We start from the raw sequence: 27003 nt of genomic DNA, 5'->3' as shown, positions 1-27003 counted from the left end.
AGGGTTCCGTTTGTCCTCGCCAACCACCCCATCAGCCGCTGCATCCAGCAATTAATTCTACGCAACCTCCGCAATCTCCAAAAGGGATACAACAACAAAGCAAATCCTTGACTACCCCTCACTTTCTGCTTTGTGCAGGGATCACCTCCTATGTGACTCCCTTGTCCATTCGTAACTCTCCACTGATCTCCCTCCTGGCACTTATCCTTGCAAGCAGAACAAGTGCTTCACTTGCCGCTACACCTCCTCCCTCACTACCATTCAGGGCCTTAAACAGTCCTTCCAGGTGAGGTGACAGTTCACCTGTGTGTCTCTAGGTATCATGTAATGTGTCCGGCACACCCCCCACTTCACCATTCCCCATCCCCTTTTCCCTTCTCACACCTTATTTCCTCACCTGCCCATCGCCTCCTTCTGATGCTCGTCCCCCCTTTCTTCCTTCCTTCTGTCCTCTCCTATTAGATTTCCCTGTCTCCAGCTCTCGATCTCTTTCACCAATCAAATTCCCAGTTCTTTACTTCACCACTCCCTCTCCCAGTTTCACCCATCACCCTGTGTTTCTCCCTCCCCTCCCCCCCGACTTTTAACTCTACTCCTCATCTTTATTTTCTCCAGTCCTGCCAAAGGGTTTCGGCCCGAAATGTTGACTGTACTTTTTTTCCTTAGATGTTGCCTGGCCTGCTAAGTTCCTCCAGCATTTTGCGTGTGTTTCTTGGATTTCCAGCATCTGCAGGTTTTCTCTTGTTTGCTGCTTAGTGAGCAGTTTGTGGAAAGGTCAAACACAATTACATCTATTTTCCAAATACTTACTTAAAGTAATTTTCTGCCCATTCAGTGCTGGACATGAGGCAACCTGTCTGGCAAATTAAGGACAGTGAGTTATTGAGAGAGATGATGTTGATGTACAGCAGGGCAGATGTGGACAAGTGATGTATTTTTGGATGATATTGGCAAGGGCAGATCAACTTTATGAAATAAAAGAGGTAGCAGTGCTGGACTAAAAAAACAATCACTGGATGTGATGGGTTGAATCAACAAAGGATGCTCAACAGTTGTGGCATGGTTTGAATACCATCACCTCTTATATAATTAAATCAACCGACACAGCTGACAACAGGGCTTCACTTCCAGGTGAACTCAATGCCTTCTTTGCCTGTCAAAACATGTAGGAACCATCACAAGCTCCACATCCTCTGATGATCCTGGGATTCCAGTCTCTGAGGCTTCAGGTGAGTGAACCCACAGAAAACATCTGACCCAGACAGGGGTACCTGGCCAAGTACTAAATACCTGTGCTGATCAACTGGCTGGAGAGTTCATCTATGGCAAGATGCCATCTCATTGGCTCATCATTCAACGCTGGAACATCTGGACAGCAAAGGTGCATTCATCAGGATACTCTTTATCAACTACAGTCAGAAACAAGTGAATTGATCATGGGGAACAAGGACATGGCAGACCAATTGAATAACTACTTTGGTTCTGTCTTCACTAAGGAGGACATAAATAATCTTCCAGAAATAGTAGGGGACAGAGGATCTGGTGAGATGGAGGAACAGAGGGAAATACATGTTAGTAGGGAAGTGGTGTTAGGTAAATTGAAGGGATTAAAAGCAGATAAATCCCCAGGGACAGATGGTCTGCATCCTAGAGTGCTTAAGGAAGTAGCCCAAGAAATAGTGGATGCATTAGTGATAATTTTTCAAAACTCTTTAGATTCTGGACTAGTTCCTGAGGATTGGAGGGTGGCTAATGTAACCCCACTTTTTAAAAAAGGAGGGAGAGAGAAACCGGGGAATTATAGACTGGTTAGCCTGACATCGGTGGTGGGGAAAATGCTAGAGTCAGTTATCAAAGATGTGATAACAGCACATTTGGAAAGCGGTGAAATGATCGGACGAAGTCAGCATGGATTTGTGAAAGGAAAATCATGTCTGACGAGTCTTATAGAATTTTTTGAGGATGTAATTAGTAGAGTGGATAGGGGAGAACCAGTGGATGTGGTAGGCAGAATGGCAGGCAGTGACTAGTGGGGTACCGCAAAGCTCAGTGCTGGGACCCCAGTTGTTCACAATATATATTAATGATTTAGACAAGGGAATTAAATGCAGCATCTCCAAGTTTGCAGATGACACAAAGCTGGGCAGCAGTGTTAGCTGTGAGGAGGATGCTAAGAGGATGCTTGGTGACGTGGATAGGTTAGGTGAGTGGGCAAATTCATGGCAGATGCAATTTAATGTGGATAAATGTGAGGTTATCCACTTTGATGGCAAGAACAGGAAAACAGATTATTATCTGAATGGTGGCTGATTCGGAAAAGGGGAGGTGCAATGAGACCTGGGTGTCATTGTACACCAGTCATTGAAAGTGGGCATGCAGGTACAGCAGGCGGTGAATAAGGCGAATGGTATGCTGGCATTCATAGCAAGAGGATTCGAGTACAGGAGCAGGGAGGTTCTACTGCAGTTGTACGAGGCCTTGGTGAGACCACACCTGCAGTATTGTGTGCAGTTTTGGTCCCCTAATCTGAGGAAAGACATTCTTGCCATAGAGGGAGTACAAAGAAGGTTCACCAGATTGATTCCTGAGATGGCAGGACTTTCATATGAAGAAAGACTGGATCGACTAGGCTTATACTCGCTGGAATTTAGAAGATTGAGGGGGGATTTTATTGAAACATATAAAATTCTAAAGGGATTGGACAGGCTAGATGCAGGAAGATTGTTCCTGATGTTGGGGAAGTCCAGAAAGAGGGGTCACAGCTTAAGGATAAAGGGGAAGCCTTTTAGGACCGAGATGAGGAAAAACTTCACACAGGGAATGGTGAATCTGTGGAATTCTCTGCCACAGGAAACAGTTGAGGCCAGTTCATTGGTTATATTTAAAAGGGAGTTAGATATGGCCCTTGTGGCTAAAGGGATCAGGGGATATGGAGAGAAAGCAGGTACAGGGTTCTGAGTTGGATGATCAGCCATGATCATACTGAATGGTGGTGCAGGCTCGAAGGACCGAATGGCCTACTCCTGCATCTATTTTCCATGTTTCCATATTTCTACAGCTCAGCAGTCAATACCACCATCGCCTGAAAAGTAATCAGTAAGCTTCAAGCCTTGGCCACAATACCTCCTTGTGCAAATGGATACTTGATTTCCTCACTTGACCCCAGTCAGCTCAGATTGGTAGTAACATGTTCTCCATGATCTCCATGAGCACAACCCACTGCTCTACATTTATGACAGTGTGCCTAAGCACCACTCCAATACCAAATTTAGGTTTGTTGACGACGTCATTGCCTTAGGCCAAATCAAAGGTAGTGGTGATGAATCAGGATATAGGAGGGAGACTGAAAATCTGGCTGAGTGGTACCATAACAACAAACCCTTACTCAATGTCAGCAAGACCAAGGAGCTGATTTTTGACTTCAGGAGATGGAAACCAGAGGTCCTCATTGGAGGATCAGAGGTGGAGAGGGTCAGCAATTTTAAATTCCTCAGTGTTGTTGGTTCAGAGAACCTCTCCTGGGCCTAGCTTATAAATGCAATTACAAAGAAAGTACGGCAGTGCCTCTAATTCCTTAGGAGTTTGTGAAGTTCAGCATGACACCTAAAACCTTAACAAACTTCTATAGATGTGTACTGGAGACTATATTGGCTAGCTGCTTCACAGCCTTGTATGGAAACACCAATGCCCTTGAGCTGAATATCCTACAAAAAGTAATTAATACAGCTCTGTCCATCACAGGAAAAGCCCGCCCCATCATTGAACACATCTACATGGAGTGTTGTGGCAGGAAAGCAGCATCCATCATCAGGGACCCCACCACCCAGGACACGCTCTCTTCTTGCTGCTGCCATCAGAAAGAAGGTACAGGTTCAGCAATAGTTATTGCCCCTCAAACATCAAGCTCTTGAACCAAAGAGGATAGCTTTCACTCAGCTTCACCTGCCACCTCACTGAGATGTTAACACAACCTATTGACTCACTTTCAGGGATTCTTCATCTCATGTTCTTGATATTTATTGCTTATTATTTATTATTATTATTATTATTATTTCTTTCTTTTCATTTTTGCCCAGCTTGTTGTTTTTGCACATTAGATGAACACCCAAGTCGGTGCAGTTTTTCATTGATTCTATTATGGTTACTATTCTATCTTGGATTTATTATGGTTTTAATATAAATAAATTATCATTATAGGGGTGTTGTCTTCATATATCATGCAGATTGTGACAATTAGTTTCATGCAGGAGAAAGTGCTTTAATGTATGCTGCATAGAGGTAAGTTGTTTGATAATATACAATTTTATAAATACTAAAAAAATGTATCCCCTGGAAATCTAAAATAAAAGTAAAAAATGCTAGAAACACTCAGCAGATCAAGCAGCATCTATGTTAACAAATGTCATCGATTGTTCAGGCATAAAAGCATATTTAATCAGGATTATATTAAAAAACCTAAAATGATGTTAACCCCATTGAAAACAAATTATTTCTCAGAACTGCACGATTTTCAAAAAGGTTATAGAAAGTTCCCTGACAAAAAAAGCAATTTTCAGGTTGCAAAGAAAGGAAAATAAATTAGTTATTAGATACAAGCAAAGGGGGTTATCATCTTTAAACAGTGACTAGGTAGATAAGATCTGGACCGGATACGATTAGAAATACCAAGTTATTTTTCCCCATTTCATTTATCTCTAAACTCAGCACTCTGCCAAACAATCTTTTTCTCCAGGCAAGCATCTGTTGGCTGAGATTAGAAAATTAAGGAGAAGGTAATTGGAGCAAGATATTTGAATAATTGTGCATAGCAAAAGGATAGCAGATAGCCAGGCAAGTTTGACCATAATACAAAAGCAGGTGCTCACCAAATAAGCATCTTTAGATAAACTAATCATTTTGCACCTTAAACTCATTCAGAAGGATAAGTTGGCAAATACATGATTCAGTTTTCAAATAATCATGTTTTATACTATTAATGAATTGGTTGTTGTGATCATGGAACAAAACTTTTTTAAGTGTCTACTCTCAGCTCTCCTTAAATTCTCACTAATGGTCCCATTAATTGCTAATAAATATTTGAACCTAGAAATTCATGTGTACAATTTTGAAACACAGAATTCACAGACAAAAATCCATATAGATTTATACACGTTAACACATATGTTCCAAAAAGTATATTAATTTAGAATGAGAATTCATTTGTACATTGGTGCTATTTTCTGGCATGCAGTGCACCCAACCTTTATCAACAATTATGCAAAATGTGAAAATAATTTCTGGTGATATTTTCAACCACATTTTTGAATCCTAGCTGGAGTTTTATCCTCTCCTGCACCTGGAATTCAGGGTCCCTTCATCGGCTAGTACAGGAGCCGATACCGAATATTGAAGCCCAAAGATCAGTCAGAAGTGCAGATGTTGAGGCCTGATGGCCAAAGCCTGGAGACTGGAGGCCCAGAGTCCTGCCTTGAAGTTAGAAGACTGTCCATCTGTGAGGATGGGAGGGAGGAAAGGGGCTTGTTTTGCTGTTGTTGTTTTGTTGTTGCTGGTGTTTGCTGAACAATATGTGTATGAATCCCAACCATTGAGTACATCTACATGAAATGTTAGCATAGAAAAGCAGCATCCATCATCAAAGATCCTCACAACCCAGGCAATGCTCTTTTATCCCTGCTACCATCAGGCAGAAGGTACAAGTGCCTCAGGACTCACACCACCAGGTTCAAATACACCTCAACCATCAGGCTCTTCAACAAAAAAGAATAACTACACTTACCCATTGAGATGTTCCCACAACCAATGATCTCACTTTACGGACTCTTTATCTTGTTATTTTATGCTCTTTATTTATTGCTATTTATTTATATTTGCATTTGCAGTTCGTTGTCTTCTCTGCTCTACTTGCTTTTTTCATTGACCCTGCTTATAGTTACTAGTCTATAGATTTGCTGATTATGCCTGCAGGAAAAAGAACCTCGTGGTTGTGTGACATGTATGTACTCTGATACTTTGTACTTTTGAACTTTATGGTATATTGGCACCAAAATGTGTGGCGATATTTGCAGACTGACATCAGCACGCCTTTAAGTGCGTCAGTTTTTACACAAATGAAACATTTCTCTCTATGTCTCAACATCCATGTAATAAATCAATCTGAATCTGAAATCTGAGAGTGGTCAACAATGCTCGTTCATTGGAAGATTAAAGGAGGAGATGACTTGTATTTTTTTTAAAGATTTGGGAATTGAAGGTGGTGAGGAACCAGCATAGGTCAGCCATGACCTCAGTAAAGGGATGGGAATGTTGAAGGGGCTGACTAGCTTATTTTCCTGTGACCTTATACCTTTCAATCAGCTGGCGAAAACTGATCATCACCATATCAGATGGTTTCACCAGTCTCCCACTGAAAATTAAGTAGACAGAATGCCAGAAAAAAAAATCTTTAACAGAAGACCAGTTCCATATTTATGAGATCAGAGAAAAAAAAGAGAAAGCCATCCAACAAACGAGGTGGCATTCAGAGTAGGAAGCTGCTGTAAGGGTGTGAGTATGAGTACCTGAGCATTCGGGAGTCCTGTACAGCAGCCAATTTCCCCTTCCTGCTCTAACTGAAAAGTAAGAATATTCAAAAATCAGAAGTTCTTCTCCTTGTTTTCTATGACCAAAATAAGTTATATTCAGAATAAAAATATTAACAATAATAAGCCATGCAACACCTTTTTATTCTTACATTTGTAGACAATGTGTTTAGTATTAAATTACATTGTTTGAAACCGACAGCCCCATTGCCAGTCATGTGCCCCACTGGGGAGGTACAGTACTATAATAATTGAGGAGTCCTCACCCAACTCAGCCCCTCCCTGTCCAGTAGCAGAAGAGACCCACACTGTCATCCTTCCCTGCCGAGTGCCTGTTTCTCCTCCTTGTTAATAGATATTATTCAAGATTCAAGATCGTTTAATATAGTCTCCAGTGCACAAGTGTAGAAAAGAAAAAAATAATTGTTACTCCAGATATAATGCAGCACAAAAAAAACAATAAGATAAAGAACACTAGAATAAAGTAACACAATAAGTATAAATGCATAAGACAGCTTATATTCTTAGATTGATTGTATGTCCATAAAGTGAAGATAGCCACAGGAGTGTCTATACATAAGGTGACTCTGACAGGAAATGATAAATTGGTGGTGTTGGGGTGGAGGTGTTGATCAGCCTTACTGCTTGGGAAAGTAATTGTTTTTGAGTCTGGTGGTACTGGTATGGATGTTACGTAGCCTCCGTTCTGCTGGGAGCAGGACAAATAGTCCATGAACAGGGAGGGTGGGATACTTCACAATGTCATTGTCCCGTTCCTGCCTTTCTGCATATATGTATGTTCTTGATGGTGGGTAGGCTGGAGCTAGTGTTGCATGGGGAAGTTTTGACTACCTGTTGTGGAATATTCCTGCCTGCCATAGTTCATTTCCATACCATGCAGTGATATAGCTTGTTAGGATGTTCTTTCCTGCACATCGATAGAATGATGGGAGGATGGATGTTCACAGTCCAGCTCTCTTTAGCCTCCTCAAAAAGTAGAGGCATTGATGAACTTTCACTCTGTTTTAGTATGTGTTCTGGGGCCATGAGGGGTTGTGCATGTCATAAAGGGAGGAGGGCGCTGGGAGCGGACCCAAATGCAAGTCACAGACACTGAAGTACTAGGTACAGGACTTGACTAGAGAGCTGGGACAGGAACACAGACCTGGGCTAGGACATTGAGTAGGCAAGCAGGACCTGGACAAGGAACTGGGAACTAGGATCCTGGGCTTGGACACCGAGCCGGCGACTGGACAAGGACCCAGAACCTGGGTCTTGACTCAGGCTCAGACCCCGGAACTAGGCGAGGACATGGCGTGGCTACAGGACTGGACATCGTGGCTTGGGCACTTCGAGGCAAGGACATGATGAGGCTTGGGTTCTTTGAGGTGAGGACATGACGAGGCTTGGGTTCGGACACCGAGCCAGAGACCAGGCAAGGACCCAGAACCTGGGTCTTGACTTGGGCTCGGACTCCGGAACTAGCCGAAGACATGACGTGGTCTTGGGAGACATGTCTTGGCGAGGCTACGGGACAGAATTAGAGACTCCTGGGCAGGACAAGGGAACTCCAGTACAGGTCGCGGGAACTCCAGCACAGGACGAGAGAGCTCCAGCACAGGATGAGAGAACTCCAGCACAGGACAAAGCACATAGACAGGATGAGAACAAGAAGCCTTGACTTGGTACTTAGAAACAGCCGAGCCTTGGACTTGGGACGACAGGAACCTTGGAACCTTGGATTTAAGATGACAGGAATGCAGAACACAGAACCTTGGTCTTGTGGAGGACAGGAGCACAGAGCCTTGGTCTAGAGCTTGGGAACACGGAGCATTGGACTTGAGAGACAGGAACACAGGGTCATGGAACACAGAGCTGGGACCTCTCCTTGGGAACAGGACTTGGGGCCGGGGCTCTACACAGAATGCTGAACACGACGAGACAGTTCCCAACACTAGGTAGTGGCAAATGGCCAGACCTACCTAGCGAAGGTGTGGACACAGAGACGGTTCCCAACACTAGGTAGCGGCAAACGGCCGGACCTACCTAGCGAAGGCGTGGATGCAGAGACAGATCCAGCTCAACAATAGACAGTTCCTTATCTTGACACAGCAAGGCTACGGTCTCGCTCCGGTGGTAGAACTTGATAAGTTGCGGGCAAAGCTCCAGGCACAGGTTGCGGGCAAGGCTTCAGAAGGAAGGGGAGGGGAAGGGAACAGTCCAGCCTCAGGGTAATGGCAAAGATGGCCTGACTTAACCAACAGAGGCAAGGACGGGATACTGACAAGACGAACCAGCAACCACACTTCTTTTTCTTCTTCTTTTTCTTGTGTTGTTTTATGGCGGTTGGCAAACCAACTTTTAGGTGCATTACCGCCACCTAGACTGGAGTGTGGATTGTTGGATAAACAGGAGAAAGGAAAAGAATTGCATTCCCTATATTCTGTATAATAAACCTGAGTCTTTCAGAAACTTCATGATACCGATCTGTATTTTTCTTGAATTCCCACTTAAAATGTCTTCTATACCCACATCAGTTTTTTTGTTTATCTTAAGCGCTCCTGTCATCTTCACTCTTTCTTTTTGATACTTCTTACATTTTATCAATACATGTTCAACTGTTTCTGGTTGATTACAGTATTCACACAACCCAGTTGGATGTTTCCCTATTTTGTGTAATGTGTAATTAAGATTAGTGTGTCCAATCCTCAAACGACTGATGATTACTTCTGTCTTTCTATATCCACTTGACAATCTTTTGTATCTGACTTGCCTCTGTATTTTGTACAGTTGTCTCCCTGTTTCACTCTCATCCCAATGCTTCTGCATATCTCCTCAATATGTGTTTTTACAATGCTCTTGACTTCCACTTTGCTAAGAGGGATCTGGACATCTATTAAAGACGATTTGAGCAATTGCTTAGCTATGCTATCCCCACCTTTTCATTACCCTTCACTCCACATTGAGCAGGAACCCAAAGAAAGCTTACTTCTACCCCATTTTTGGTCAGTGTATATAACTTGCATAAAATCTCCAATAAGATATCCTGTCTACTTTCTGATTTTATCGAGGTTAATGTATATAAAGTGTCTGAACAGATTACAACCTTTTTGGTATTATTTTCTTCTATCCAAGATAATGCACTCAATATTGCCATTAATTCTGTTGTATACACTGATAAATGGTTTGATGTTCTTTTCCTGATACTAGTTTTGCACTGAGGAATGTAGACTGCAATACCTGTGTGGCCAGATTTAGGATCTTTTGTTCCTTCTGTAAAAATTACAAGTTCATTTCTAAAATGCAAGTTTATATATTCTTGTACTATCTGTTTGATTCCATAGTTAGACTTCTTTTTTAAAAGTTGTTGCAGTTTTTTATCTGCCGTATGCATTGTAAAGAGCCATGGAGGAACATCAGATATTGGAACTGTAGGGCTATATTCCATTTCGTGTAGACCATATTTTTGTGCTGCTGCATCCCCAATCCATCCAAAGTTATTATAACTTGAATTATTATGTTCCCAGCAGTCTTTTAATATAGCTTGAGCTGGATGTGAGTAGTTATGTCCCATGATGTTAACTCAGTAATTTAGCATTAGCTTTATTCTTCTAAGTCTTAATGGCATTTCCCCCATTTCGACTTGAAGAGCCGATATCGGTGAAGTTCTGAATGTACCACTACATATCCTGAGGGCCTGAGCTTGCTCAACATCCAGCATTTTTAAATTACTTTCTGCAGCTGACATGTAAGCTACACTTCCATAATCCAATGTAGCCCTCATTAAAGCTTGATAAATATTTAATAGCGATATCCTGCTCGCACCCCAATCCTGCCTGGCAAGACCCCTCAATAAGTTATTTATTTTTTTACATTTGTTTGTAATTTTCTCGGTTTGCTTTTTCCATGTAAGTTTTTCATCAAATAACAAACCAAGAAACCGAATTACCTTTACCTGCTCTAATTTTTGTTCATATAATCTCACGGAAACTGGTTTGTGACTTCTTGAGAAACATATCACTTGCAACTTACTTGTAGACAATTTAAAACCCCATTTATTTACCTACTCCTCCACTTTATTTATTGCATTTTGCATTTTCCTTTATATATAAATTAAATTTCTTCCCCTCACCCATAAAGCCCCGTTATCTGCATATAAGGATTTCCCTACACTATGTTCAACTTGCGCAAAATGTCATTTATCACTATGGAAAATAGTAATGGACTGCAGACGCTACCTTGTGGTGTTCCATTTTCAACCAAATTTGTCCTGGAGTACTCTGTTTCCACCTTGACTTGAATTGTTCAACCAAAAAGAAAGCCTAGAACCCAATTATATAATTTTCCTTCCCTAGTTCTTTCAATTTAATTAACACTCCCTCTTTCCAGAGCATATTGTATGCCTTTTCTATGTCAAAAAATACTGCCAGGACCATTTCTTTATTTGTTTGAGCCTTCCTAATTTCAGATTCCAAGCTAAGTATTGAATCTACTGTAGTTCTTCCTTTACGAAAACCACTTTGGTAGGGAGAAATAAGATTTATTTTTTCTAGAAAGTATGTAAGCCTATCAGTTATTATTCATTCCATAAGTTTACCTGGCTGTGAAGTTAGTGCAATTGGTCTATAATTTGTTGGGTCTGATGAATCTTTACCAGGTTTTAATTCTGGAACAATAACAGAATGTTTCCATGCATTTGGTAGTTTACCTATTTCCCATATTCTATTAAACAGTCTCTGTAGAACTAGAAGTGCACTTCTTGATAAATGCTTCAGCATTATACCCCACACTTGATTCTTCCCAGTAGAAGTTGGCTGTGCATTCGTAATGACTCTTTCTCTTCTGTTACGCTAATCAGTGTATCCAGCACTCCTTCTGGTGTTGCTCTTTTGTCCGTCATTCCTGAATTTTGCTTAAGCCTCTCCTCCCTTTGCTGCCTAGCCTCGACCGTCAAATTCTCCAAGCTATGTATGTTTACAAAAGTTTTTGCTAATATTGCTGCCTTTTCTACATTGTTAATTGCCATTTTGTCCTTACTTTTTACCACAGGAATCTCTTTACTACTTCTTACACCATTCATTTTCCTTATTTTGGACAGTTGAGTTTCTCTTTCAATTTTGTTACAATACTGTCTCCAAAATGCTCACTTTGCTTGTCTGATTGTTTTCCAAACTTCTGCCTGTGCTTTTTTATATTGTATTAATGTTTCTACCGAATGTTGTCTTTTTAAAATTTTAAATGGTTTATTTCCTGCTTTCATACGTCTACTACATTCACAATACCACCATGGAACATCTTTCCTCTTTCCTGTACCTTTACTTTTCAGAATTGATTCTTCTGCTGAATTTATAATTGCTGTGACCAATTTATCACTCATTTCTTCTATATTTGAAATATTTTCATCTAAAATCTTTCTGCATCTTACTTCACTTCTTTTTTGAAATACCTCCCACTCCGCCTTATTTGGTTTCCACCTTGACACTCTAGATCCTACATTTTGTTCTATTTTAACCTGAATCCTTGTGAATAAGGGATAGTGATCATTTCCTAGTGTAGTTTGTTTTAATATCTCCAAGTACTGATTCCTGCTAATTCTCTACTTACAAATGTTAAGTCTATTGCAGTTTCTGTGTTTTGGGATATATTATATCTCGTACCTTCTCCATTATTTATACATACCAGTTTTTCATGTAGAAATTCTTCTATCACTAATCCGTTTTCATCCACATTTTTACATCCCCATAGTGTACTGTGTCCATTGAAATCCCCACACCATATTACTTTCCCTTGCATCCTACCACCCACTTTGTTTAATGTATCTTTGCTTAGTCTTCTACATGGATTATAATAATTTATTATTACCAAGTTTTCTCTGCCCATCTATATTTTGATTATTATAGATTCATACTTCTGCCCTAAGTTGACAATATTATATCTCATCCCACTGGCTATAAGTATTGCTACTCTTCCACCATTGCATTGCTTCTATCCCTCCTAATTGCTGTATATCCTTGTAAAACAAAATCTAATTGTGGTTTCAACCATGTTTCTTGTATACATAGAATCTGAGGTTTTTCCTTAAGTTTGATACATTTTTCTTAAATTCTTGACCATTTGCAGTAAGACTCCTTGCATTCCATTGCAAAATACATATTGCCATTAAGATTCCACCTCCCCTGCCTGTGATCTGTTTGATCCTCCATTCAACATTTTTTCAACTGCTTCCCACCTAAGCCCTGTAATACCAAGATATTTTTCTGCAGGCTTGACTATAATTTTGATTTTTTTTCTGTTCTTTTGTCTGTTTGCGCCGAACAGTTAATTGCATCTACCATAAACAGTACGAAATCTTTTCTATTAATTATTAGTGTGTCCATATTTAGCATATTACAGCCCTCACAGTTCACTGGTTTATTATTCCCTGTATTTGTTTGCTTAGTAGCCTTCTCCTTTTCAGCGAAACCTTTCACCTCCTCAGTGTAACTAATCCTTTGAGTTACTTTAACATATTGTATCTCAGCTGCCTTCTTGTTAATAATGCACCCTCAATAAGCGCAACTGTGTTCCTCCCCACAATTGCAACATTTCAGCCCAGCTCCTGCCTCACACTTGCCATATTCATGTTCTCCAGCGCATCTCCCACATCTTTGTTTCCCTCTGCAGATCACCGCAATATGCCCAAATTTCTGACATTTAAAACATCTTAAAGGTGGTGGTATATATATTCTGACCTCATAACACATATACCCTAAATAAACTTTAGTCGACAATCTCTGTTCATCAAAGTTAATCATCACCGATAAACTATCACACTTTTTTCCATCTCTTGTAACTTTCAAATGTTTGGCCTCAATAATTTTTGCTCCTTTTATGTTCTGTTTAATCTCATCCATAGTGACTTTTGTTGGAATCCCCAAAATAACTCCTCTAGTCCACTTTCTATTGTTGAGTATTGAGCATTGTACTTTTTTTGCTGTCTACAGGTATTTTATTTAATCTTATCACTTTGCCTTCCTGAACACTATCCCAACATATCACTAATAGCGATCCATTTCTAAATACCTTGGCTCTTTTGACTTCACCTATAAGTTTGTTGATTACGTTTGTCAAATAAATCAGGTTCCAATCCCCAAAAGATGCCCCATCTTCACTCAGTTTTATAATTGCTTTAATCTCATCTTCTTTCCATTCTTTCGCTATCCTTTTTCAATCATCCCCTGACCCCTCAGAATTTGACTGCTCATACCTGTTTTCTTTTCTTACTCTTTACAATCCATTCCTCTTTCCCACCATCTTCCATCTCTAACTCACTTCTCAAATCGTCACTTCCTCCTGCCATCCTCCATCCATTCATGGTCTAGTTGTCTAGCCAACCACCATCGTCCTCCAAAAACCCAGTAAAAAACCAGAGCAAAACACTACAGGCAGGACTCCAGTCGTCTCTCCAACACTCCAGGTTCTAGAACTCCAGCCAGCCCAGCAACCACACTCGAACCCAGGGCCACTTATATTCCCAACCCCAAGACGAGTATCAGGTGCCTATGCTTAAGCCCAACTGAAACAAGGGACAGCTGGAAGACCTGGAGTCCGGAGTCCATGGACCGGACCTTGAACTGGAACGTGGTCTTCACGGATCGGACCATGACAGTACCCCCCTCTATGGGAGCCTCCGGGTGACCGAACTAGCTCTCCAGGACTAAGGACGACCTGGGCGGGTGGGAGGGAGGGTATTCAATCAGGAGGGAACCCAGGATGACGAGAGTTAGATGACAGTGTCTGCGTTGTTGGGTCCATGTATGACTGGTTCATTCTGTCATAACGGGGGAGACTGGGAGCGGACCCAAATGCAAGACACAGACACTGAAGTACTAGGAACAGGACTTGACTAGAGAGCTGGGACAAGAACACAGACTTGGGCTAGGACATTGGCTAGACAAGTGGGACCAGGACAAGGAACTGGGAACTAGGAGCCTGGGCTTGGATTCCGAGCCGGAGACTGGACGAGGACACAAAACCTAGGTCTTGACTCGGGCTCGGACTCTGGAACTAGGCGAAGACATGTCATGGTCTTGGGAGACAGGACTAGGTGAGGCTACAGGACAGAATGAGAGACTCCTGGGCAGGATGAGGGAACTCCAGTACAGGATGAAGCACATGGACAGGACGAGAACACGAAGCCTTGACTTGGTACTCAGGAACAGCCGAGCCTTGGACTTGGGACGTCAGGAACCTCAGAACCTTGGACTTGGGATGACAGGAATGCAGAACACAGAGCCTTAGTCTTGGGGAAGACAGGAACACAGAGCCTTAGTCTAGAGCATGGGAACACAGAGGCTTGGACTTGAGAGACAGGAACACAAGGACATGGAACACAGAGACAGGACCCCTCCTTGGGAACAGGACTTGGGGCTGGGACTCTACACAGAATGCTGAACACGACGAGACAGTTCCCAACACTAGGTAGTGGCAAATGGCCGGACTTACCTAGCGAAAGCATGGACACAGAGACAGTTCCAACTCAACAATAGACAGTTCCTTATCTTAACACAGCAAGGCTCCGGTCTCACTCCAGTGCTAGAACTTGACAAGGTTGTAGGCAAGGGTCCAGACACAGGTTGCAGGGCAAGGCTCCAGAAGGAAGGGGAAGGGAAAGGGACCGGTCCAGCCTCAGGGTAACAGCAAAGACATCCTGACTTATCCCGCAGAGGCGAGAACAAGATACTGACAAGACAAACCAGCACCCATATTTCTTCTTTGAGTTTTGAGGGCAGTTGGCATCCACACCGTTGCATTGCTGCCATCTTCAGGATTTATTGTCCCTCATTGTCCATTCACTTTAAAGCCGTCTTTCCAGTCCCGTCGCCATTAAATAACTAAACAACCATTTCCTCCCTGATCACTCTCCCCACATTCCAATAAACCTTTAACATTGTTCTCTACCAGTCCTATTTTGCGTAATTGTTGTAACATTTGTTGCCTTTCCTGTGCAAATTTCCGGCATGAAATAAGAATATGCTCTACTGTTTCAGTCTCCTGATGCAGATCGCAAAAACCTGTTGGATGCTTATTTATGATGGCCAGAGTGCCATTAAGGTTGCTGTGCCCAGTTCTCAGTCTACTTGTAATTACTGGCTCCTTCCTCTTTACTCCCCTTCTTCTTCCCATATCTACTCTGTTCTGAATTGAATGTAAATGTCTTCCTTTTATCGCTCTATCCCAATGCTGCTACCACTGTTGATTTATCCTTCTCCACACTATGCTCTTCCCCTCTGATTTTGATAGTTTAATATTGACCTCTATCGATCCTTTTTTGACAGCTGCTTTTGCCAGCCTATCTGCTGACTCAATTCCCATAATACCCGAATGTGCTGGAACCCATATGAATGTGATATTTTTGCCTTGTCTAGCCAGTCTTGAATTTGCAAACAGGATTTCATAAAGCAGATCCTGGTGACCTCTAGCTGTACCTGCCTTAATGCTTGCAAGGGCCGACACAGAATCGCTACATATCACAAAATTATTACAATCAACCTGCTCACTCCATTCTAGTGCTAACAATATGGCAAACATTTCAACTGCATATACACTCAAGCAATCAGGTGCTCTCTTGACAATTTCCACTTGAAAACTTGGTACAACAATTGCAGACCCTGTTGTACCTGTTTCTGGATCCTTTGATCCATCCGTTAAAATCTGCACGCCTTTATACTTACATTCCCTATAACTGTGATATTCACTGAGTATATCAGCTGTCTTATTACTGTGTTTAATCTTAAGCAATTCCAAATCTACAGAGGGATTTTCTAATACCCAGAACGATCTGACAGGCCACACCATACTTGGACAAAACTCTTTATCATATACACCCATCTCTTTTACTGTTTGCTCTCCTGTCCAGCCAAAACTTTCTTTTTGTGTCCTCTCATTCTCTGAGCATGTCTGCAACACCCTTTTTGTAGGATGGCTATCACCATGCCCCCTTAAATTAATCCAGTAATTGGCCTCCAGCTGTTTACGCCGCAGCCCCAGTGGCATTTCATTTGCTTCAACTTGGAGTACACACACTGAGGAAGTTCTAACCGCTCCCAAGCACACCCTTAGAGCCCGAGCTTGCACGATATCCAGTTCTGCCAGCACAGATTTTGCTGCTGACCCGTATACAATACTTCCATAGTCTAATCTTGATCTTATTAATGCTGCATAAATATACTTCAGTGATGCAAAATCAGCATCCCATTCCAATCCAGCAAGACACCTCATGACATTTATCACATTTTTACATTTACTAACTACATATCTAACATGTTCTCTCCATGTTAATCTCAAGTCAAAGTGCACTCCCAAAAACCAAAAACTTTCAACTCTCTCCAGGTTACTACCATATAGATTCAAATTAAGTCCCCTAAACTTTTTCCTTGTAAAGAACATGGCTTTTGTCTTCTCCACTGCAAATTTAACACCCCACTTTGTCCCCCACTCTTCAACTTGATTAATTCCATCTTGCATTTTCGTAACTATATGTTCAATATTTCTCCCTCTTTTCCACAAAGCCCCGTCATCTGCAAACAATGACCGCCCCACTTCAGTTGGAATATTTACGAATATATCATTTATCAAATGGAGAATAAAGTTGGACTCACTACACTCCCCTGAGGTGTCCCGTTTTCTACAACATACTGGCTTGATAGCTCTGATCCTATTTTGACCTGAATAGTTCTCCTGTTTAAAAAGTCCTTAACCCAATTGAACATTGTTCCCCCCACCCCCCGATTCCCAGTAAATGTAGCTTGATTAGGAGCCCCTCTTAACATAATATATCATAAGCTTTCTCAACATTAAAAAAAAACTGCAACGACTGTCACTTTATTTACTTGAGCTTTTCTTATTTCATCCTCTGGACACAACACTGGATCCATAGTATTCCTTCCTTTCCTGAACCCGCTTTGATACATAGCCACCATACCTCTACTTTCCAAGAAGTACACTAACCTTTCATTTATCATACGTTCCATAAGTTTACATACATGTGACGTCAAGGCAATTGGCCTGTAGTTTTCTGGCCTGCTGACATCTTTCCCAGGTTTCCTTATTGGAATAATTATTGCCTCTTTCCAGCTCCCTGGTATTCTCCCTTCATCCCAGACTTTGTTATACAGAAGCAGTAGTTTCTCCAGACTTCCTTCACTCAAGTGTTTGATCATACTATAACATAATTCATCGTTACCTGGCGCAGTCTTTCCTGTTTTATCTAGTGCCTTTCTTAATTCTCCCATGCTGAAAGGGACATCTTGCACACTGTCAAAGTTAGTTTTCCTACATAAAGCCTCCATATTTTCAGCTTTTGTTCTCTCTCTACCTCTTCTTCCCTTCTCAGACAAATTATCGGAACTATGTATCATAACAAAAGTGTTTGCCAACAACTCTGCCTTTTCCTTATTTGTTACTGCAGTCACACTTCCATCAACCAGAACTGGGTACCTCCACTCTCTCCTGTCCCCTCCCATCCTTTTTATCATCCCCCACACCTCTCCTACTTGAGTTGTGTTTCCAATTGAATCACAATACTTTCTCCAGTGCATCCTTTTAGCATGCCTTATTGTCCTCCTTACTATTGCCTGAGCTTGTTTGTACTGAATCATATGTTGGAAGTTATGAGTTCTTTTAACCAGTTTAAATGCCTTATTTCTATTTCTCACTGCTTCCTTACAATTATCATCCCACCATGGTATTATTCTCTTCTTTATTCTTCCTTTACTTTTAGGAATGGATTCTAATGCAGCTGATATTATACCTCGTTTTATATGCTGTCAAGTGTTTCTATGTCCATTCCATCACTGACCTGACTTAGATATCTATCACTTTTTTCCAGAAATTTCTCCCAATTGGCTTTCTCAAGGATCTATTTCCCACCTGTATTCTCTGTGACCAATGAGGCAGAAATATTTATCTTGCACCAGATTGGGTAATGATCACTCCCTACAGTCCATTCTTGGTACACTAACCAATCACACACTGGTGCAATGGAGTTTGATACTAATGTAAGATCAAGCAGTTTCTTTGCCTGTATTAACATCAATTCTAGTACTACTGCCCTCATTTAGCCACACTAAATACTTCTCATCTAGCAACTCCTCCATTACCCGACCATTGATGTCTGTTTTGTCACTCCCCCATAATACATTATGTCCATTAAAATCACCACACCAAACAACGTTACCACTATTCTGCCCTTCTATCTCCTCAAGCTTATTTAACTCTAGTCTTTTGCATGGATTATAATAATTCACAATCACCAACTCTTTCCTTTCACCCCATACTTTTACTACCACATACTCTTGTTCACTTCCTACACCTAGTATTCTATAAGGAATACCTTGCTTTACATAAGTTGCACATCCTCCTCCTCCCTCTCTCCTGTCTCGCCTTACTGCCTCATAACCATATAAAACAAAATCTAAATTAGGTTTTAACCAGGTCTCCTGGATACACACAACATGTGGCTTTTCTCTCCTACTAGCTATAAGCTGCTTGAAATCTTGTCCATTAGCAACCAGGCTTCTTGCATTCCATTGAAAACGTAGCATTATTAGTAATATCAACCCACACATACTGTCTCTTGACCTGACTGTAGCCTGAGTTCATCATTTACTTCTTCCCATTTTAATCCTATCATGCCCAAATGGTGCTCTGCAGCTTTCACAATAATCTGAATCCTTTCAGTTTTAGATTTGATCTCATACGTTGCATTTACCACTCCAGCTGTAAAGGTCACCAATTATTTCTTCTCTCTCCATGCATTCTTCTTATCTTGCCTTTCTTTAGCTGCCACTTGCTCTTTGCTACACCCTCCCTCATTCATTTTCTTGTCCTGCCAACTTGACTGCCTCAGCATATGAGACCTTTTCCTTCACCCTTATCTGCTGCACCTCCACCTCGTTTTTCAACACTTCACATCCCCAGTATGCTACACTATGGTTACCTCCACAATTACAGCACTTTGGTCTCACTCCTTCTCCACATTTTCCATATTGATGTTCCCCACCACACCTTGCACATCTTCTCTTTCCTTTGCACACTTTGGCCACATGCCCAAACTCCTGGCAATTGAAACACCTCATAGGTTTTGGTATATATTCTCTTACATTGTATCTTAGAAATCCAAAATACAACTCCTTTGGAGGCACCTTATCCACAAAATCTACCAGAACGGTTTCAGTCTCCCTTTTCTCTGCTCTCCTTGTCATTCTTTTCACACTCTTCACTGAGCCATTCCTCATCCTCAAGTTCTCCACTAGCTTCTTCATATTAACACTGAGGGGAACCCCGGATATCACCCCCTTGCAACCATTGACCCTTTGTGCTCCAACTCTTACAACCCTAGACACTTTGACTTTCCCAGCATTAGTCACCTTCATTGCCTTCTCCATCTGCTCTTCAGTTTTACATCCTATCAGCAGGTTTCCATTTCCTAAAATTCTCACATGGCTCACTTCCCCAACTTGTCCTCTGATGATTTTTGTTAGCTTAAGCAGATTGATTTTCTTTACTCCCCCTTCCCCCTCAAATCTTATCACTACATTTAGCAATTTTGCCCTCAGGCCCTTCTCCTCAATTTCTCTTCCCTCATTTTCCCATCCACCTACACTAGACCCACCTCCTTTCTTTCTCTTCCAACCCATCATCTTCCTGTTCTTAGTCCCACTCCCTACCTCTTCCCACTCAAACTCTGTGCTATTGCTGTCACCATCGGTCTCCTTCCCTGCCATCCTATCAGAGTTTGCAAGGAACCATGTACAAATATCCTTCCCGACCTATACAGGCCATCAATCAATATTCCCACAGAATGTCCCCCCACAACACCTTAGCAGCCACCCACCACCTAATTCCAGCACCCACACTCAAACCCAGGGCCACTTATATTTCCAGCCCCAAGACGAGCATCAGGTGCCTATGATTAAGCCCAATTGAAAAAAGGGACAGCCGGAAGACCTGGAGTCCGGAGTCCGCGGACCGGACCATGAACCAGTACGCGGATTTCACAGACCGGACCATGACAGTGCAAGAGGTATACACCCAGAGCTTCCACTGCTGTGCCACTGATGTACAGAGGGTGTGAGAGTTGTGAGTTCTCTTGAAGTCGATGAACCATCATAAGCTCCACAAAGGAGCAATGGGTAGCAAACCAGCACATCTCATGAGAAGCAGTCTGGGGTAAAGTTCCTCTAAGTGAGGGTTAACCTGACTTTGACTTTGCTAGCAGTGTCTACCAAACAAACTCACATGACTACTCAAAGTTAAAGACAGGGTTACCTTAATTTTCAGAACCTTTCCCTCTTGATCCTTGCAGTCAATCTCTGCTGCAATGTCTCACATATGACTCTCTGCTACTCACTGATACATTGCAGAACTAAAGAGCAGTTCTTTGAACTTTTGATAAAGTAAACTCTCAGATCCACATCTGAAATGGCCATTTGGTTTCAGGACAGGGATTCAAAAAGTGCAAGCATTCATAAAGGTCACACATCTTCAAGAAACAAGTACGTACAACTCCTTTTTCTCACCATTCTTTCACAATGAAGTTGCTTCCTGCACTACTTTTTCTTCAGAAGCCCCTGCAAGTTCTAAGAAAGGTCTGCCACCTACTCCCATCACTGTCACACACTCATTCCTCGCCGCAATTCCCAGCAGTTTGTATGGTAGTGCAGCCCTTTAATAACTACTTCCAAAGGTCAAGATAGTGAAAAGAGGTACTACTAATGCAGGGCATTTGATTCCCAGCCCTGCTCCCATTGTTCCTGAGAGAGCAGCGTTACCTGAATGGGTTACTTGCACTGTCTGAACTGGCATTGACAGACATTGAAACCTTTTGTAATAGTGTTGTGGAAATGACTCACTCCATTATAACAGAGATGTGTCAGCACAGAAAAATTTTGTGGTATATTTACTAGCCTTTTTCTAATATATCTGGAACATCTGAAGACAGCAAGAGATGCCTCTGAATTAGTATGACAACTATAATGCACTGTCCAGTAATATTGTCCTTCTCTGCATCTCTGGTAGCATATTGAGCAATGGTAACATATTGGAGATCTGTCAACTAATGATCCATGGCATGGATGGACTGCTTAAGGTAAAACAATAAAAAATGCTGAATAAAGTGTAGCAACTACAGAGAAAGGGCAATGGAGGTAAACATTAAGGTGGAGGATCATAACGAGATAGTCAAAATTTCGTGTTAGGAAGCTATTTGATAATCTTATAACAGCAGGGTAGAAGTTGTCATTAAGCATGGTGATACATTCCTTCAAGCCTTTGTATCTTCTAACCTTATGAAAGAAGAAATGGGAATGTCCAGGGTGGGTGGGGTCTTTGATTATGCCGGCTGCTTTACTGATGTAGCGAGATGTATATTTAGAATCCGTGGAGGGGAAACTGGTTTCCACGTAACTTGTTGTGGGTCTTGGGCAGAGCAGTTGCCATACCAAGCCATTGTGAATCCAGCATCAGTAAAAATTGGTAAGGGTCGATTGGGACATGCCAAATACATTGAGGAAATATTCTGATGCACAGGTGTGCTTTCTTGGATGTGATGTCCAGGTGGTTAGGCCATGACAGGCTATCATCACTCCTAGGAACTTGGTAGTTTCAACCTTCTCAACCTCAGCACCATTGATATAAACAGGAGCATGTGGCCACTGGCCTTCCAGAAGTTAATGATCAGCTCTCATCTCTTTCACAAATGTCAATTATGAAAATAAATCTGTTATCACTAACCATTCCAGCCTTGATGTGAATAGTGTATGACTGCATTTGGCTTTTAACTGAACTCCTGAAATATTCGGAAGCTTCCAAGCTGACATCCTCTGTTGACTGGCAGGATTAGGCTGTAGTCCCATGGTGGTTCAACCAACTGCAGATTCTCCATATAGTACACACCACCCCTACTTGGAAATATGCCATTAATCCTTTGTCATTGCTGGATTAGGATCCTGGATCATTTGACCTGCCAATATCTTATCTATCAAGATACATTGGCATAAAGAATTAATATTTACTCGGCCAATAATGCCCACATCTTAGTGTAGAATTTTGAAAGCTTATGACACGTGAGTGTAATTTGTGCAGCACAGTATGAACATGCCCTAGTGCAGACACACAACAGCTCCAAAGCTAGAGCAACCATTTACTAGGTTGAGTCAATTGACGGTAAATTATAAGCACAAGATTCGGCAGATGCTGGAAATCCAGAGTAGCACACAGAAAATGCTAGAGGAACTCAGCAGGACAGGAAGCATAAATAGAAAAGGATAAAGAGTCGATGTTTTGGGCCATGTCACATCAGTCTTATTTTCTCATTTGAATATCTGGCCAATTAATGTTATTTGCATTGTGACTTTATTAATTAGAATTGGTTGCAAATTGTATTTTAACCCAAGAAAACAGCAGAGGGAACACAGCCAAATATGAATATGGTGGAGAGTTAACATAGAAATATGGAATTAAAAATAATTGGGTGTGCAACTCATTTATCCTGAGTGAGACTCCAGACATCCTGACCCTGGACTTCTTAATCATTGCTGGGTCTAAAAAAGCAGAGTGCAAGAATTGTAAGAAAAATATAGTTAATGGGTAGAACAAACTAAAATACAGAGAAGAGAATGAATGCACTAAATTTCATAGCCAAAGCATCAAAATATATCACACACCTTGTGCCTCAGTTAGCTCCATAACTGGACTAAAAAATTCTCAGATGCTCTCAGCGTGATGAGCAGATCAATATAAATTAGTTGTTCTAAAGATAGGAAGGGAGGATTGTGATAAATGGTTCAACCTGAATCCCAGTCTTAGCCCGAATCACATATTTGTTCTATGTTCCCATTTCCTGGTTCCTTCCACATACCTGGCCCATTACTAGACATCTGATTCTAAATGCACATACATCCCACATTCCTAGTGCCCAGCTCAGACCACACACCTGGTCTACATTCTCAACCCTGCACTTCACTTGCTGGTTGAGTACAGTTCCAAGAACTGTCAAGCAATCACCTTCATCCAGAATAAAGCAACCTATGGCTTGACTGGCATTCCAGCTACCATCGTGAATATTAATTCTTCCACCACTCCTGCATTGCAACTGAAGTCTGTTCTATCTACAAAGTATAGAGTGGTTATTTGCCTGGCAAATTCCAGCAGATCCCCTCAAACCAATGATCTCTCCATCTAGAAGGACAAGGTGCAAGCAAACATCCTTCTTTTTTTTGGATGTATTATAAATATTGAATCTGCTTTTACCAGATTTTCATGCAGAACCCAGAAAGTTTCCCTCAGATTCAAGCAGCTTATTTGGAACTTCTTCTTTGAAAATATATTGTCATTAGAAAAATCATTACTGGTCCTTTACCTTAGCCCCTGGAATCCCATGACTTTCTGAAATCCAGCAATCTCTGTTTTGAATATAATCAGCGACTACACAGCCCTCTGTGGTAGTGAATACCAATGATTTACCACAGTAGTGAAGAAATTTCTTCTAATCTCGATTCTCAGTGGACATCCATAAACACAGGAGATTCGTTAGAAATCCAGAATTTATATTTTTAATCCCAAGAAATGCATTACTCTGAAACGCCAACTCATTTTTTTCAGATTCTGGCCTCTGGATAAATTTCATTAATACATCAATATGATACACCATAAAGAATTTTATATAGGATGATCTGCTTAATCCCTTTTCATAGGACAAGATACTTTTCCATTGTAGAAGCTAATTTGGTGACGTGTTATTGAATTCACCTACTCTGTTGTAAATACATCCTTTCCTTGGCAGGGATACCATACCTGTGCACAATATTCCAGATGCCTACTTACCACGATGTTTTATGATTGTGATAAGGTATGTTCAAATATTTGTAGGATAAAGGACAACATACCGTTTATCTCCTAACTGTTGCAGAACCAGCCCATAAATTGTCAGTTCTTTGTGTACAAGGATCCAACAACTTTCAATCCCTAATCATTATAGAGGCACGCTGATTTTTTATATTTTTTCAACTAAAATAGACAAACTCACATTTTTCCATATTGTAATTCATCTGCCATGCCTTCTTCATTCATTTAAGCTGTTGAAATCTCCTTGAAGCCTCTCTGCATCCTTCTCACAACCCACAGTGCCAGCCAGCATCATCAACAAACTAGCAGAAGTACCAAAGGGAACATAAAGAAAAAGAAAATTATGCAATGAGTTATTATTATCTCAAAGGTTCTGCATGAAAAGCTATTGAAAGCAGATTCACTGTTTATGGTATATCCAAAAGAGAATAGAATGAATAATTTAAATGAAAAGCATTGCAGAGCATTGGGGACAGACTAAATGGATAGTTCTTTCAAGGCATGATGGGCTGAATGGTCTCCTTCTGTGCTTCTATTTTGCCCTCAATGATTGTGCTCATATTGTTAAGAAATATGGGAAACTTAAAATGAGTGTGGTTCATTTTACCGTTTTTGCAGAAATACTTCATTTACAATCTGACACTGGAAATTCTCTTAAAATAGATTTCAAATACCATCTTATAAATACAGTATTATTTAACACATTTATCAGAGAGGTGTAAGTTCCATGATACTGTGATATGAGGCCAGGAATTATTTTTCAATAAAAGACCTCATACTTTCTCTATGGGTATCAACAGCCCACAGCAGGTTTGCTTGACAATAAAAATAACACTTAAATTTGATCCTTCCTGAAAGACATATTTCTGGATTTTGATATGTCCCAGAGCTTAACTCATCCTACAACTTGTGGTACTGTCAGGCTCTTATAGGGATCATGCAGTACCTGTTCCTTGATTGACAGTTTCTGTTAATGGTCTATTTCTGGATGATACTGGTTTAATTTTATGACGCTTGAAAATTCAGTGAGTTGGGTTTGATACAGAGAAGATTTTACCCTGTTGACCTATTCATAGAATTGTAGAAATTTGTGGAAAGAAGAAGGCAACTTAGCCCATTTGTTCTTGCTAACATCATTGTAAACAGTTTAACTGCAGACATGACAGCCTTATAAACCTGTCTTCAGCATAAAGGATATTGGTAGTATCAAAAAAGACAGAAGATAGGGAGTTATTGAATTTTGAAGCTACGGTTTTCATATGAGCAGAAAGAACCTCAGCGGTGTTCCTACCTTAACAACTCCACTAAGAATTGAATGTCATCCCACATTTCAGCCATGTCCCTGGAGTAATGCTGCTGTCATTGATGTCCTCATTACAGGTGATGGAGCCGATCCCCCTGGATTAAAGAGGATGTCTCTCTTCTCGTCCACTATACTGCAAGTTCTTCAGGACATGTTGAAAGCTTCTGGTATTTTCTCAGTGATCATTACAATAATTCCAATGCTATTTTCTTCCAGCTACTCGGCAACGAACTTACTGAACTTTCAGGTGTCATAAAATAAACCAGTGTCACCCAGAAATAAACCATTAGCAGAATCTGTCACACAAGGAACAAGTATTGCATGATCCCTGTAAGAGCCTTACAGTAGTGTTTAGCACAATGCTTTACAATACCGGGGATGCTGGTTCAATTCCCACTGCTGCCTTTAAGGAGTTTGTGTATTCTCCCTGTGGCTGCATGGGTTTCTGCCCAGTGCTCTAATTTCTTCCCTCAGTCCAATGACATACAGGTTGGCAGGTTAATTGGTCATTGTAACTTGTCCCATGATTAGGCTAGGATTAAATCAGGGGATTGCTGGCCAGTGCTCCCTAAAGGGCCAGAAGGGCCTATTTCACGCTGTATCTTAATAAAAAATTAAGCTCTGAGACATATCAAAATCCAGAAATATGTCTGTAAGGTCATTGGTTTCATCACATATTAACAGTGGAACGGATGATGAGTAGTCCAGGAAATGCTGGCTGCCCATGTGGGTCATGATAATTAGCAGGCAGCACAAAAACGACAAGCTGCCTAAGACAATGTGGGAAGGGATGGGCAGTACACAGCCAAGCTCCATTCATTCGTATGGCTAAATCAAATATCTCAGCCACCTGCTCCATGAGACTGCCAGAGAAGAAAAGATTTATGAGCCACTTGCAAAACTGAAACCATTAACCAAGTGATGCATCATCGAAAAAATTGAGAGCATGCATAATGAAAGTGCAAATTCGTTGTGATATTTTGTTATTATGAAGACATATCAAGTCTGAAGATTCCTAAATTCCAAAAGTAATCATAATTTAAATTTCCTCCCAAAATGTTATGATTCCAGTCACTTTCAGACAAGTTATTATTTGTCTTTCATCTTATTAGGTGCAATACTTAAAACTACTTTTAAATAATCAGTGCAAGACACCCTCCCTCCCCCCAGCTGACATTCCCAGAAGTGGTTGTTCGGTTGTTATAGGGAATATATGGCTTTAAATTGGATATATTA

Source organism: Mobula birostris, chromosome 7 (genome assembly GCF_030028105.1).
Source record: "Mobula birostris isolate sMobBir1 chromosome 7, sMobBir1.hap1, whole genome shotgun sequence".
Lineage (NCBI taxonomy): Eukaryota > Metazoa > Chordata > Chondrichthyes > Myliobatiformes > Myliobatidae > Mobula > Mobula birostris.
Note: the sequence above shows the minus strand (reverse complement) of the source record.